The sequence below is a fragment of the Piliocolobus tephrosceles genome, chromosome 14, assembly GCF_002776525.5.
Source record: "Piliocolobus tephrosceles isolate RC106 chromosome 14, ASM277652v3, whole genome shotgun sequence".
Classification (NCBI taxonomy): domain Eukaryota; kingdom Metazoa; phylum Chordata; class Mammalia; order Primates; family Cercopithecidae; genus Piliocolobus; species Piliocolobus tephrosceles.
The window spans coordinates 103,891,041-103,905,191 of record NC_045447.1 but is presented as its reverse complement, the minus strand read 5'-3'; the positions used below and the strand labels follow the sequence as shown (position 1 = coordinate 103,905,191).

Sequence of the window (14,151 nt, the reverse complement as noted above, 5' to 3'; positions counted from 1 at the left end):
ATGAAAATTCCAACAGTGGTAACACTATGATTGATGTGTGTCCATCTTCACAGGAGAAGAATAGGAGGTGAGTGGCCAGGGACAGAACCAGCATTCCCTGTCTTCTGACGCCTTCCTCCTTTGCCAAGGGCGCGGACTGATCTATGAGACATGCACTTTGGATATTTAAAACAGTCAATGTGTGTTTTCTAAATTGGAGACACTGGTAGCCAGAGTGGCAGATGTGCCTTATACTGGTGTAGTTGGCCCTCCCTGTTGGTGGTTTTGCATCTGTGGGTTCAACCAACCGTAGATGGAAATAACTCCCAAAAAATTGCATCTGTGCTGAACACATACAGACCTTTTTTCTTGTCATTATTCCCTAATCAATACAGAATCAAGCAAGATCACCAAACAAGAAGCAAGGAGACAGACCATGTAGGGAATCGAGTGGACATTTCGGAGTCAGGGCCAACTTCCCAGTTCAGGGCCTGGAAACCACAATACTTTGAAGGGCAATAACAATTAGATAGCACTTACATTGTATTGAGTATTATAGAAATGATTTAAAGTATCATTTAAAGTCATTTAAATGATAAGACAGTCATTTCTTCAAATAAATGATTCATTTATCTGAATCCACAAGAGGATGTGCATAGGTTATACGCAAATACTACAGTACTTTCTAGAGGGATTTGAGCATTCATAGATTTTGGTATCTGCAGGAGTCGTAGACCCAATCTCTCACAAATACCAAGGGACACCTGTATTTTATTTGAATACTTCTTTGTCCTCTACATTGTGCTACCTGATCTGTCTTTTCCCTAACAATATACACAGTTTGTAAACAGACTTTTTAGTCTTTTTTGACCACTTCAGTCATCCTTAAAATGCTGGAGTTCTCTCCAGGTCAGTGGGATGAAGACAGGGTCTTTCAGAACACCTCCCTCACCCTTTGAGCCTCTCCTCTGCAGGTGGCAGGCGAGGTATCTATGTTAGGGATATAGCTGTGGCTTTAAAACTCATGCCCATGGTGGGGGTGCTCTGAAAAATATATTGATCTTAAACTCTTCTGTATTACACCCGGGCAACAGATTTAATTTTAATTGAAAAGTTGTAGATTTTATATTTTTATGTGATTCAGCGGAGACAACTAGAATTCAGGGGCCATGTCCCTTTCTGTACAGGTGCTTGAATTGGGCAGGGTTTATTCAGAACACCAGGGTTCACCAAAACACCAGGGGTTCTGTCTAGGTCCTGCTCCATGCCACACCAGAAGCCAATGACTGAGACAATCAGTATTGCCAGAGAAGACAGCTTTAATCGGGTGCTATAGCCAAGGAGGTGGGAGATCAGTCTCAAATCCATCTTCCTAACCAACTACAATTAGGGACTTACATAGCAGAAAAGAAATGTAACTACATGCAGGAAAACAGGAATTAGGGAGGAATAAGGTAGAGGAACTGGTCAACAGGAAGCAGGTACTTAGGTAATCATGGTGGGTGAGGACTGATGTCTCATTGTCCAGAGGCAGCGATCTGGTGAGTTTTAGTTCCATGATACTATCTGGGAGTCCTGACTGTTGGTTTCCTTAGAAAGGAACACAGATAAGACAAATATAACTTTCTAAAGATTCAAGACTGGGAAGGTCAATTTCTATGTTTATTCAAAAGAATAGTAAACATTAGTTCTATGGGAAAATTGGGTCAGTTTCAGGGTTATTGGGCAAAAGAGAGGAAATGGATAAAAAAATTTATGTTAGGACTTCAAACTATCTCCTGTTTCTTATGTGTATAACTATTTCCTAAAGTATGTCACTTACACATTATTCTGTATAAGTCACCATAAAGTTTTCTGCCAATACTCATTCTGTTTTATTCACCAATAGCATAAACACACAATTTTTGCTAGAGTTATTAGAAAATTAAAGTACTTGGCAATTAAATTAGCTTCTTTGGAGCATTAGTATATTATTTCTATGCAGTGTCATTTGGAAAATAGTAAAAGATAAACCAAAATTATAGGACCATTTGTACAATTTATATAAGCTTTGATAAAGAAACAGTGAGAAAGAGCCTCACTGCAATTATCTTCAGACTTCAGTATCTACATCTTTGTGAAAAAGAGAACGCCCGAGGGCTTTAAGTTATCCTAGAAAGGATAGTTCCTTTGCTTCCATAACGATTTAAAACTCCCACCTCCAATTCCAGTAATATTACGGCACAACCAATGGGTCTTTTCTTTTATGATTTCCAGCAGTTCTCATTGCCAATTAGCCCTTTGAATGCACAAAACACCCATTTACAAATTGCACATTTAAATTACTTGGCAGGCGGATGTCAATGCTAGATCTCTGTCTGTGCTGGTTGCAATAAAGGAAAGAGAATAGTAAACAAAGGGGGATGTTTAGTTAGGCATAAAAGCATTTTAATAAAATGATTGAGGCAGGTGCACTGAAATATGAGGACATAGGAAAATGTAGCTAAGCATTTTATAAAGAGGTGAAACTCTGAATCAAACAGAAAACCATAGCTATTTCCTGTTCTCTAATTTTTTTATCTATCTATCTATCTATCTATCTATCTATCTATCTTTCTGTTTTTAGAGCGAGGGTCTCCCTCTGTTGCCCAGGCTGGAAAACACCAATGTGGTCATAGCTCACAGTAGCCTATATTTTTTAAAAAAGCTTTTTTTTGGTAGAGAGAGGGTTTCACTATTTTGCCCAGGGTAGTCTTGAACTCCCGGCCTCAAGCAATCCTCCTGCCTTAGCCTCCTGAGTAGCTGGGATTACAAGCCCAAGCCACTGTGCCCAACCTTTTCCCCAGAGACTTGCTCATGGGTGGATTTGCATCCCCCACCGCGGATTGCCAGGATGTCGTATTTTACTGATGTTACAACTTCAAAGTATTAGAGATTGGTTGCATTTCCTGAGTCTGGACTGGTACTTTGCCAGTTATGCTTTTTGACTCTCTCCTTTTTTCCTTGATGTAACAAGCAAGTTGTATGGCATCCACGTAGATAAAAAGTAAAGGTTAACTTTTCCAGGGAGCTCACTGAATGGTTCTGAAGGAGCTTCTGGAATGGCTTATAGGTGTACTGAGCTCTTACCACCCCTGACAGCCACATAGCATACACCACTGAATACTTGGCATCTGCTCTTTGGAGATGGCCAGTAGTTGAAATGTTATCCATTACCAGTCAACAAAGCCAATATAAAGACTCATAGAGATTGTGTAGTTTTGCCTGCAATATAGTTGTGCTGTTTGTCAGCAGCTTTGAGAGAATGTATATAAGTACTAAAAAATAAACAAAAACACAGCTGGTTATATATGAAAAAATAGATATAAGAATTAACAAAACTATCAGCCTCCCTGCTTATGCTGCCTCCCCTCGGAAGCCTGCTGCTATTCACTTGTACCATTAGATAAAAATCAACCTTTAAGTAATGAGATTTTCTGCTGCTTCCCTATGTGTCTATTACTTTCCCTTGGGACATGGATTTTGTTTTACATCTTCTTGATGGCAAAAGTTTCTGCTGAGGAATCTTCCAGGAGGCTGACAGGCATCTTTTCTTTTTGAGCCAATACCTTGGTCATTTATGTAATGATGAGAATCCTAGAGATTCAGCAGATGGTGTTCAATTTGCACTTATTTGCATATCTGTTTCGCGATCATAAAGTTCTAATGACATAGTCATGACAACCCAAAATGGAAGCACGTTTGTGTGTTGGTAAATTGGACAGGGTGCTGAGTGAGGCAAGGCCTGTGAGATGCAATGGGTGTGTCTGAGGTGAGAGGAGACTGGTTCAGATGGCCAGAGTCATGCCTTTATGAGGACAAGTGTATGAATCCTAATTCTGGGTTTCTGGTATACATGTTAGGAGCGTCAGATATCAGAGATCTGGGTAGATAAGAGGACCAAATCAAAGAAATGCTTTAAGTCATGGGTCAAGAAGTAGCTGAACCAAGGTGAGGGAAGCAGGGGCTGCATTTTAGGAGACTGAAGACTTAATGGGCAAGGCACATGCACAGGGAAACCCTAGGGAAGAGTTCCAAACATACACAGTAGTGCTCAGCCCTCTCTCTCCAGATGGCCAGCCTGGGCTGACGGCTTGTAGGTGTTCTTTTGTCCACGAAGACTGAGCACTCTTGACTGAGGGAAGGGGTATGCTCTGGAGGCCTATTTTGTGTCACTCACCACAAAGAACTGATGTCGTCCTGGGAGAAGGTCCCCTGACAGGATAGCAGAAAGAGCCCCCACTGCTGGGTGTCTCTAAGTGCACTTCAGCTACAATCAGAAACAACTGAGAAGCTCATCGTAGATGTGATTTCCTAGGATCTCATCCTTGACTCACTGAATGCAACTTTCCAGGGTTGAGCTTGGGGTGATTGTCAGTTCCGCATAAGTTTGCAAACCACTGAGCTCCATGTGGATGCTGTGCTCAGCTTCCTATCTAACTCACTATTTGACATTGTGCTGTAGTTGCTTTTCCAGTCAAACAAGGATGATAATGTATATTCCAGCTACTGGTTAAAATAACAGGAAATTCCTTTTTAAATTTGAAAGTCCTCCCCAGAGATTATTATTCTATTTTTTAGTGAACCAAGGTAAGCTCGTTTCTGGCCTCCAGCTGGAAATGTCGTCAATGTCAGTATTCTTCAACGTATGGTAGATATGTCAAAAAATGGCTTCGGAAGAGAGATTTGGGTTCATTCTCTCCACCACCACCATCATTACCACCACAAATTATGGAGTATTAGATAAAAGACACTGTGTTACTCACTATGCAGGATCAACGTGAGCAAAATACCCTTCTCCAGGAACGTCTGTCTAATAAGATCTCTTAAAGCACACCATATAATTGCAGGCAGGGTGTGTTCATGGACAGAACATAGGCTTTGAACAACACAAGACAAAGGGAGCACCTCTGTGACAAAGGAAGTCGGGAAGTCTCCACAAAAGAGACAGGGATGGGCTGGGCCTTTCATGGTGTTCAAACACGCGGAGTAGAGAGGGGAGCAAAAGGCCTCCTAGGATGGTGTACACGAAGGTTTGCTAGTAGGAAGAGGCAGATGTGTGTTCCAATTATTCATAATGTCCAAGGCAACAGTTGTATAAAGTGCAGGGTGGCTGGTAAGACGATGCTATGGTTTGAATATGGTTTGTTTGATTTGGCCGAGTCTCATGTTGACACATATTCCCAACGTTGCAGGTGAGACCTACCAAGAAGTGTTTGGGTCACATGTCGGATCCCTCACGAATGGCTTGGTGCCATCCTCATGGTAATGATTCTTGCTGTATTCATTTCTGCAAGAATGAATACAGAAGAGCTGATGGTTAAAACGAGCCTGACACCTCCCACCATCCCCTCTTGCCTCTTCTCTCATCATGTGATCTGCACGCTGGCTCCTCTTCACCTTGCACCATGAGTGGAAGCTTCCTGAAGCTCTCAACAGAAGTAGATGCCAGTGCCATGCCCCTCGTACAACTTACAGAACTGTGAGCCAAATAAACCTCTTTTCTTTGTAAATTACCCAGCCTCAGATATTCCTTTATGGCAACACAAATGGACTAAGACAGATGAAGTTATTTTCCTCACACATATAAAATAAGAAGTTTGTTTTTTGAATAGCCTTTCTTTGAAGAGAGGTGAACATACCATATACTTTCACAATTCATAAATGTTTTGCCTTTAATTATAGCTCAGTTTATTAAATCAAAATAAAATAAGTGAAATAAGATATAAACGGAAAACATTGCAGATTATTTTTATGTGAACAGAACTGCAACTAAGTTACCTGTGCTTGGGTTTTCCACAAGACTGACAAGACTGCACTTAGTCAAATGCAGGAGTTCAGTCCCATTCCTGGGTGCTTCCCTGAACCAGCCCATACTGGCCTCAACAACAGAACATATGCTCAATACACATCATATATGACTGTGCTAGAGAATGAGCAGGTAGCCATGGCAAAGCAGACCAGAGCTTATAACTGCTTATGAGACCACTGCAATCTCCAGAGAGGACAGCTTCTCACATCCTCCTCACCTGCAATGGACACCCACCTTCACCCACCACATGACCAGAAAACTCATGACCAAGCCAACCTTAAGAGACTAACAGCAGAATCTGCCCCCAGCTACATGATCTGGAATTTGAGCTACATTTTTCCAAAAAGAACAACCAAGCCATACTCATGGTTTCAGGTTCTATTTATTTTCATGGAAGCATCTCCAAGGCAACAAACGGTTGGTTGCACCCAATTTATAAATAGTATTTTAATAGTTCGTTGGAGAATTATCTTATACACACTCTGTGTTTGTCCTTAAAATCCTGGAAAGAGAATAGAGAGAGAAGGTGGAGGTAGAATACAAGCGGAAAAACTGTTCAGAGAGAGAGAACACCATCTTAGTCTCCTGCCAAGGAGGCCTCACATTGCAGAAGAGCTTCAGCCCCAAGCCTGATTGGTCCTCAGCAGTATTTCCCCACTCAGCGCAAGGTTTCTTTCCTTCCGAAGCCTGGGATTCTGAGACCAGAGTCTCCGCACTGTTTACCCACCCACACTCATCCACCCCTACCCACCAGACTCACCCATCTCCCCATCCCCCAGACACTCCCAACTCCCACCCTCCAGGTACACCCAATCACTACCTTCCAAGGCTCATCCAGCCCCAACCTTCAGGCACGGCAACCCCATCCCCCAACCCAAGGGCAGATGGTTGAAGTAAGATTGAGGGATGATTAGTGTACGTATCACTGAATAAGCAATGCAGAGCTGTGGGAAGTTTGCTGCCCCATCCTCCTCCTTGTGATTAGAAAGAACAGGGCATATGGAAGGAGCCGGAGCTGAGTTGGGGACACTGCCAGGGTCAGCAGAGAGAGAGAGCAGCAAGGAGGGGAAAGGAGCTTCCCAATGTGGAAGAGGTGGCCTGTCTTGTACTGATAATCCAAGGAGAGAAATTCTAATGAAGACTTTGCTTTAATAAAAATTGCATTAACTTTAGCAGCTATCAAGCATGGGTGGGTAATAGAAAAGTAAATTAGAAGGAAGTTATGTACCTGATGAAGTGATGTTTACATCTATAGCATATTTCAGGTTTCCTGACTTTTATCCATCCACACACCCCTGATATGTTCACCCAGTGTGGACTATCAGTGATCCTGAAACTGAGAGCCATAACTGTGACACCTCATGCCATCAGGCTGACAAGTGAGTACAGGCTCTGCCTCATTTCTCTTTGGTTGGCGAGCACCTTCAGAAGGAAGCAGGAGGTGGAGGCCGGGCACGGTGGCTCATGCTTGTAATCGCAGCACTTTGGGAGGCTGAGGCGGGCAGATGACCTGAGGTCAGGAGTTCGAGACCAGCCTGGCCAACACGGCAAAACTCCATCTCTACTAAAAATACAAAAATTAGGCCAGGCGCGGTGGCTCAAGCCTGTAATCCCAGCACTTTGGGAGGCCGAGACGGGCGAATCACGAGGTCAGGAGATCGAGACCACCCTGGCTAACGTGGTGAAACCCCGTCTCTACTAAAAAATACAAAAAAAACTAGCCAGGCGAGGTGGCGGGCGCCTGTAGTCCCAGCTACTTGGGAGGCTGAGGCAGGAGAATGGTGTGAACCCAGGAGGTGGAGCTTGCAGTGAGCTGAGATCCGGCCACTGCAGTCCAGCCTGGGCCACAGAGCAAGACTCCGTCTCAAAAAAAAATACAAAAATTAGCCGGGTGTGGTGGTACATGCCTGTAACCCCAGCTACTCAGGAGGCTGAGGCAGGAGAATCGCTTGAACCCAAGAGGCAGAAGTTGCAGTGAGCCGAGTTTGTGCCACTGCACTCCAGCCTGGGTAGCAGAGCAAGACTCCATCTCAAAAAAAAAAAAAAGAAAAAGAAACAAAAAAGAAAAAAAAAAAAAAAGAAGTAGGAGGTGGTGCTGGCAACTGCCTGGAGTGCCTGCATCTTGACAGCCATCAGCTCCAGTTCCTCTGTGCACAGGGGTAAACACACCTCTGGACAGAAGCTCTAATCTATAGAAATGACAAAGGATATGCATATACTATCCCATTTCTTCCAGGAATTAAATGACCATCTTTGCAAACCTCACTTAAAAGTGTGTGCATCAGAAACTTGCGGAGAACAGATGTCTGAATACAGCCAGCCCACCTCTCTGCCCACTCCACCACCCACCAAGCAAGAAAGTCTGGGAGGACTCTGGAGGCCAGCTTCATGGCCATGATGAATCTTCTACATAGCAAGAAGCATACACTGGTGGCCGGGCGTGGTGGCTCACACCTGTAAACCCAGCACTTTGGTAGGCTGAGGTGGGTGAATCACCTGAAGTCAGCAGTTCAAGACCAGCCTGGCTGACATGGTGAAACCATCTCTACAAAAAATACAAAAAAAAATAGCCAGGTGTGGTGGCACACCCCTGTAATCCCAGCTACTTGGGAGGCTGAGGCAGGAGAATCGCTTGAACCTGGGAGGCAAAGGTTGCAGTGTGCTGAGATGGTGCCACTGCACTCCAGCCTGGGCAAGAGAGTGAGACTCTGCCCCCCCCCAAAAAAATATATATATATATACTGGCTTCTCTTCATATCATATTCTACATCACATATAACCATTATTTTCTAAAGTTCTGATTAGAACAAGTTTCTAAAGGAATTTTCACATCCATGAATGAACTGAAAAGTAAAGTGGCAAAGAAAACTGTTTATACTGCAGGAGGGTTCAACTTATTTTCTCCTGGATCCAGTACCTAAAGTTTTATAAGACAGTTTCTGTGTGGTTCTGAAACTTCTCTGAAAAAAAAAAAAGGTGGATCTCCCTTACATACTACTTTGAATTTCATGTTTGCTTTTTATAATCAGATTTTAGATGTTTCTTTTCTCCTTTGAAAGTATTTCTCTATGAAAGTCTTAAAAGCAATTGGCCAAGACTGAACATATCAAATTAACCAATACCCGTGTGGTTGATCAGCCATCTGGAACTAAGTAGGCCCTTCAGAGAATCATCTTCCAGTGGAAACATTAGGCCTGATCTGTGCTCCTAAATGCTGCATTTATCTAGGCAGACAGGGCTACTTTGAAGCCGAGATAGCTCTTGTCAAGGATGCATCTTCTACACAACCATTTTAATGCAATATCTGAGTGCATAATATTAGGGCAAGAAATCGGAAATAAATGTTTCTTCTTAGTTAAACAAGTGCCCTTTTCATTCACAGACAGAAAAAATATTTTTATTGTTTTTAAATATTCATGATCTGAGCATAACATATCTAGGTCATTAGACTAAATATGTTAATCAGGTTATTATATGGCCTTTTTGTAAAATTGAAGGTCAGGCTAAAAGGAGCGCTCTACAGTTGTATTCATCACTGGATGTCTAACCCCAGGCAGGACACAGATGGGGCTCAAAAAGTCTCATGTAAAGTTACATGAGACTCTGAGAGTCCTAAGCCCCATCCTGAAGCTTGCTGCCAAGTAATAAAAGAGCAAAGTCTGGAACTGGAATCCTACTCCTCTTTGCCAGGTTTGACGTAATGGCTCTGTAAGCCCAGCCCAGTAGACTAGAAAGTCTACCAGGACCCAAGCTACCCTGCCTGTCTTTGAATCAACATGATTGTTTACTGACCATATGGATACATTGTTTTATTTTACTGATTCCTCAAAGTAGTTTTTGTATATTTGTTACTTGTTTCTTTGATTTTCATTTAAGAGCTAACCACTATTTTTTTAATGTTAGCCTTGTATTTGAAGAGTAGCTTCAATTTATTTAACTGCACTAAAACAAGACCTTCCCCAGGTATTTGCGGAGGTCCATACCTCTCTTACCTCTTTCAGGATCCATGTTTCATTGTATTTCAGAGTATAAGGATGTGTTACCATGTCAAGTATAAGGATGTGTCACTGTGTCAGCTTAGACTCCATTCTTTCTTCTGCCCGCCAAAAGAATGAGGAATACATTGCCCTGACCAAAGACAGACTTTTACTCTACCAGAGCGTCTTCTAAAATGTTGGCAGCCAGACTTATCAGTTTTACCGCTACATACAAAAACACACTTCAAGAAAAAGTGATGAAACAATGGAAAGGAATCCCTGCAGACGAAAATATCTGACCTGTCTCATTACTGCCACAAACAAAAGTTCGGCAATGACAGACTCACCCATGCCCATAGGGTTAAGGATTGATGTTTCAGTGCCCGACCCTTAAATCAAAACCAACAAATAAGAGTCACCAGGACTTGAGGAGAACCTTTAACAAAACCTCTAACAAAAAATAAGGAAATGAAGACAAACAGAAAAAAAAAAATAGAAAACTCAGAAGAGAGATATTGTAGGGAGCCAAAGAAACCTTCAAATTAACAATCATTCTACTCCTAAGGAAGGCAAAATAAGATAATGTGTCCTTGGATAAAGAAAGATAAAGACAAGGGTTTTGGGAACCAGGATCCAATGTAGGAGAGAGGAAAAGGGAATTCCCAGAATGAAATTGGAGCGATGTCTGGGATTGAATCTGTGCAGTAGGCCTGTGACATGAGAGAAGGGAAAAGGGACTTTTGAAGAAATGTCTCCAAGGGGGAAAAGTAATCTGACAGCTTAATTAATATGTTTGACTTTATTTGAAGGAGCTTTTCGGTTTAATCAGAGGGTTTAGGAATGATAGACACATTGGGATTCATAGACTCTAAGTGTTTCTGTTATCTACAGTTGTGTAACAAACCCCAAAGCTCAGTGGTTTAAAATCATTACTTATTATTACCTCTCAAGCTTCTGTGGGTTGACAGGGCTCAGCAGGGCTCACTTGAGGGCCTCTCCTGTGATTATAGGCAGATATTGCTGAGGCTAGAGTCACCTGAAGGGTCGATGGCTGAAGGTACCAAATGATTCACTCACATGTCTGTGCCTGGGTGCCTCCTGGAACAGCCAGAGAATGGCCAGTCTTCTATTTCTGTTCACACAACTTCTCCACATGCTGACTTGGGCTTCCTCACAGCATGGCTGCCAGGCATCTCTTTCCATGCCCACAGTCTCTGCATATGCTAATCTAGGCTGCCTCACAGCATGGCTGCCAGGCATCTCTTTCTGTGCACACAGTCTCTGCATATGCTAATCTAGGCTGCCTCACAGCATGGCTGCCAGGCATCTCTTTCTGTGCACACAGTCTCTGGACATGGTAACTTAGGCTACCTTCCACTACAGCCATAGGTGGGAGGGTAGTCTCAAGGCAGTCATAATCCCCCATCAGAGCAGCTTCCTCCAGAGTATTGAAGGCACCTGCAAAGTGCCTTGCGATATAGCCTCAGAAGGCCCAGAAGGTCACCTCCACTACACTCTTTGGTCAAAATCTAGCCCTGATTCAAGAGGCAGACTACACAAAGGCAAGAAAACTGAAAGGTGTAGTTCACTGGGGGCCATATTTGTAAACAAGCTCCAATATTAACCGAATAATCAAATAATACAATTACCTCAAAAAACGTAATGTTAATGTGAAAGAATATGTACACATGATTGCATAGATTAGAACAATTTTTACAGGAACTAAGTAAACACTAAATATTGATTTAACTCAAGATGCTGTGGTTATACTGACAGAATGGGGTTAAAGATGACACGTGTGAGGGAGGGGAAGTGGAGTGCAGCATGGAGGACCCAGAGAGGACAATGCCAGGGAGACCAGCAGGGCCCAGAATTGAGGCGGCTCATTCTCAGGTTCACACAGGGGCAGGGCCAGCACTGAGTGACCCCTCCTTCCATTCTGCTCCCTCAACACCGTAGCTGCCTCATACTAGTCCCTGCCCAAGCAGCAAGAGGGAGTTTATTTCTGATTTTCACCTTCCATGTAAGAAATCAGTAAGCCATAATGAAATTTAAAACTTAAGGAATATGGGTACAGAGTTTCAGTTTTAGAAGATGAAAAAGTCCTGGAGATGGAGGGTGGTGATGGTTGCACAACATGTGAATGTACTTAACGACAATAGGCTGTACCCTTGAAAATGTACCCTTGAAAATTAGAAAATGTACCCTTGAAAAAATTATTATTAGAAATAATAATTTTATATTAGTGACCAATTTTATATTATGCATATTTCACTCTCTATATAAATAGCATCTTCTCTAAAATTAAGTAAAATATTAATATATTTGAATATTTTTTAATGGTTTTAAAAACTTTCAACAGAAATAAAGATACCATGGGGAGAGGAGAATTAAGGAATATCTACTAAGGTATGTCATCTAAGTAAAAAATAAAAGGTAAATAGCTAAAACAGTGGAAAATTGCCTTCCCGAGAAAAGAGAGAATTGGTAGTATGGCAAGAGGTTACTCCTTCCTGTTCCAACATTTGTGGCACTATTTAAGAATTTAAGCCGTTTTCATGCATTACTTTGATAAAAACAAGAACTTACAATGCAAGTTAAAACTAAATCATTTGAATAGTAAGATAAATCATCCTCATTTCTATACTTTATCTCTAGGAAAAACAAATGACCTGGATAATCTAGAAAGGGCTAATTTAAACTTGTGACTCCATTATCTCCACTATTTACTTTCACTTACACGGATGCTACTTCAAGAGCCTACTCCAGAACAACGACCTTCACTCTCTGGAAGACACACCTTGGTAGATGTATAATAATTCACAGAAACAAGCAAGTGTTAAGTACACAGTACACAATTCATAAGAGCAATGGGCAGCACTTAGAAAAATAAGTAAATCCTTCATAAGGATTTATCCAAAATAAGATGCTTTTCCTCATGAATTTCAAGTTAAATTTGATTTTTTTAATGACAGTTACAGTGGATACATGCATTTTACTAAGAAAAAAAGATAAATCTTCATAAACTTGCTGAAGGAGACACCAATTATTGTGATCAGTCGCATGCCATGACTCAATCCCTAAATATCATAAATCCACTCAATAAAATGGAAGTTTACCCTAATCTAGTTGGATTTTACAACATTTGTGTGGCTTGGTGAATTATACCCGAAAGAACTGTGGAAAGTTTTATTACTAACGATGTTTCTAAGTGTCACACTCGGGGAGAGTACATTCTTTCTGGAGTTGGTTTACCTCATAAAAGTCTATTATCTGGGAAGAGGATTGTCAATTACAAGTTGCACTTTATTAATAACTAAGTCAAACTGAAACTTTATTCACTTAACGTGGTCACAAAAATGTATTCCTACCTGAAATTGAAAGGATTTAAACAAAATATAGCATCCAAATATATACATTTCGTAATAGTCTATTACTATTTATTGTTGTCAAAAGAACATATTTCCAGGGAGACATATAAACAAACGGTACTAAACTAAGTTATATTTGCCTGGCTTGAGTATCTGTATAATCTATTTACAAGCCTGTGTAAATTTTCAGTTCCAAGAGCTATGCGATTTTGATTAATAAAGGGAAAATCTACTCTTTTTTTCACAAATCTTAATTAGCAAATCTCAGTACTGTTCTTCCCCTGATTAAAATGGGGCAAACATATTCCAGTCTGTCTCTTCCATTGAGTATAATATTGACAATAGCAAAGAGGTGGAAGCAACTCAGATGTCCATTGGGGGATGAATGCATTGCAAATGTGGTATATACATGCTATAGAATGGTATTCAAAAAGAAGAAAATCCTATTTACTTTCTCCAAAATGAATAAACCTGGAGGATATTATACTAAGGAAAATGTACTAATCACAAAAAGTCAAATACTATGTGATTCTACTTACACAGAGTATCTAAAATAGTCACATTTCTAGAGACAAAGTAGAATGGCCATTTCCAGAGGATGGAGAGAGGGATGAATGGGGAGTTGGTGTTTAATGGGTACAGAGCTTTAGATTTGCAAGATGAAAAATTCTGGAGATTGCTGCATACTTATGTAAATATACTTAACACTGCTGAACTATACACTTTATTATGTATGGTTAAGATAGTAAATTTAATGTAATGTGTTTTTAACTAAAATAAACAAATAGTAAAGGGTAGATGGCAGATTGAGAAAGTAGACCAAAATTCCAAGTACCACAAAGCCGGTGGAGAGTGTCCCATTTTTTCTCTAATATTCCCCAGCCTAAACTCAAGGGATCCTTAAACTCAGAAGTGGGAGCTAGAGCTTGGAAACAACGAGCTCCAGGAAGTGCACAGCAGAGTGGTATAATTGACACTCCAGTTTCTGGCTAGG

The 14,151-nt window shown here is 41.3% G+C and overlaps 1 long non-coding RNA gene across 2 annotated transcripts in view; it reads right to left on the bottom strand.

Annotated features, from left to right (window-relative positions):
* Positions 1-1,129: 1,129 nt before the first annotated feature.
* Positions 1,130-14,151, bottom strand: part of LOC111528534 — a 71,869-nt gene continuing 58,847 nt past the window's right edge. The window contains exons 4-5 of one of the 2 annotated variants that reach the window (XR_002727039.2): positions 5,204-5,287; positions 1,130-1,569 (exon numbers count right to left, since the gene is read on the bottom strand). This is a non-coding gene — a long non-coding RNA (uncharacterized LOC111528534). Of the gene's footprint in view, positions 1,570-2,690; positions 5,288-14,151 lie in introns of those variants that run through there. The other variant, XR_002727038.2, reaches the window with a different exon arrangement.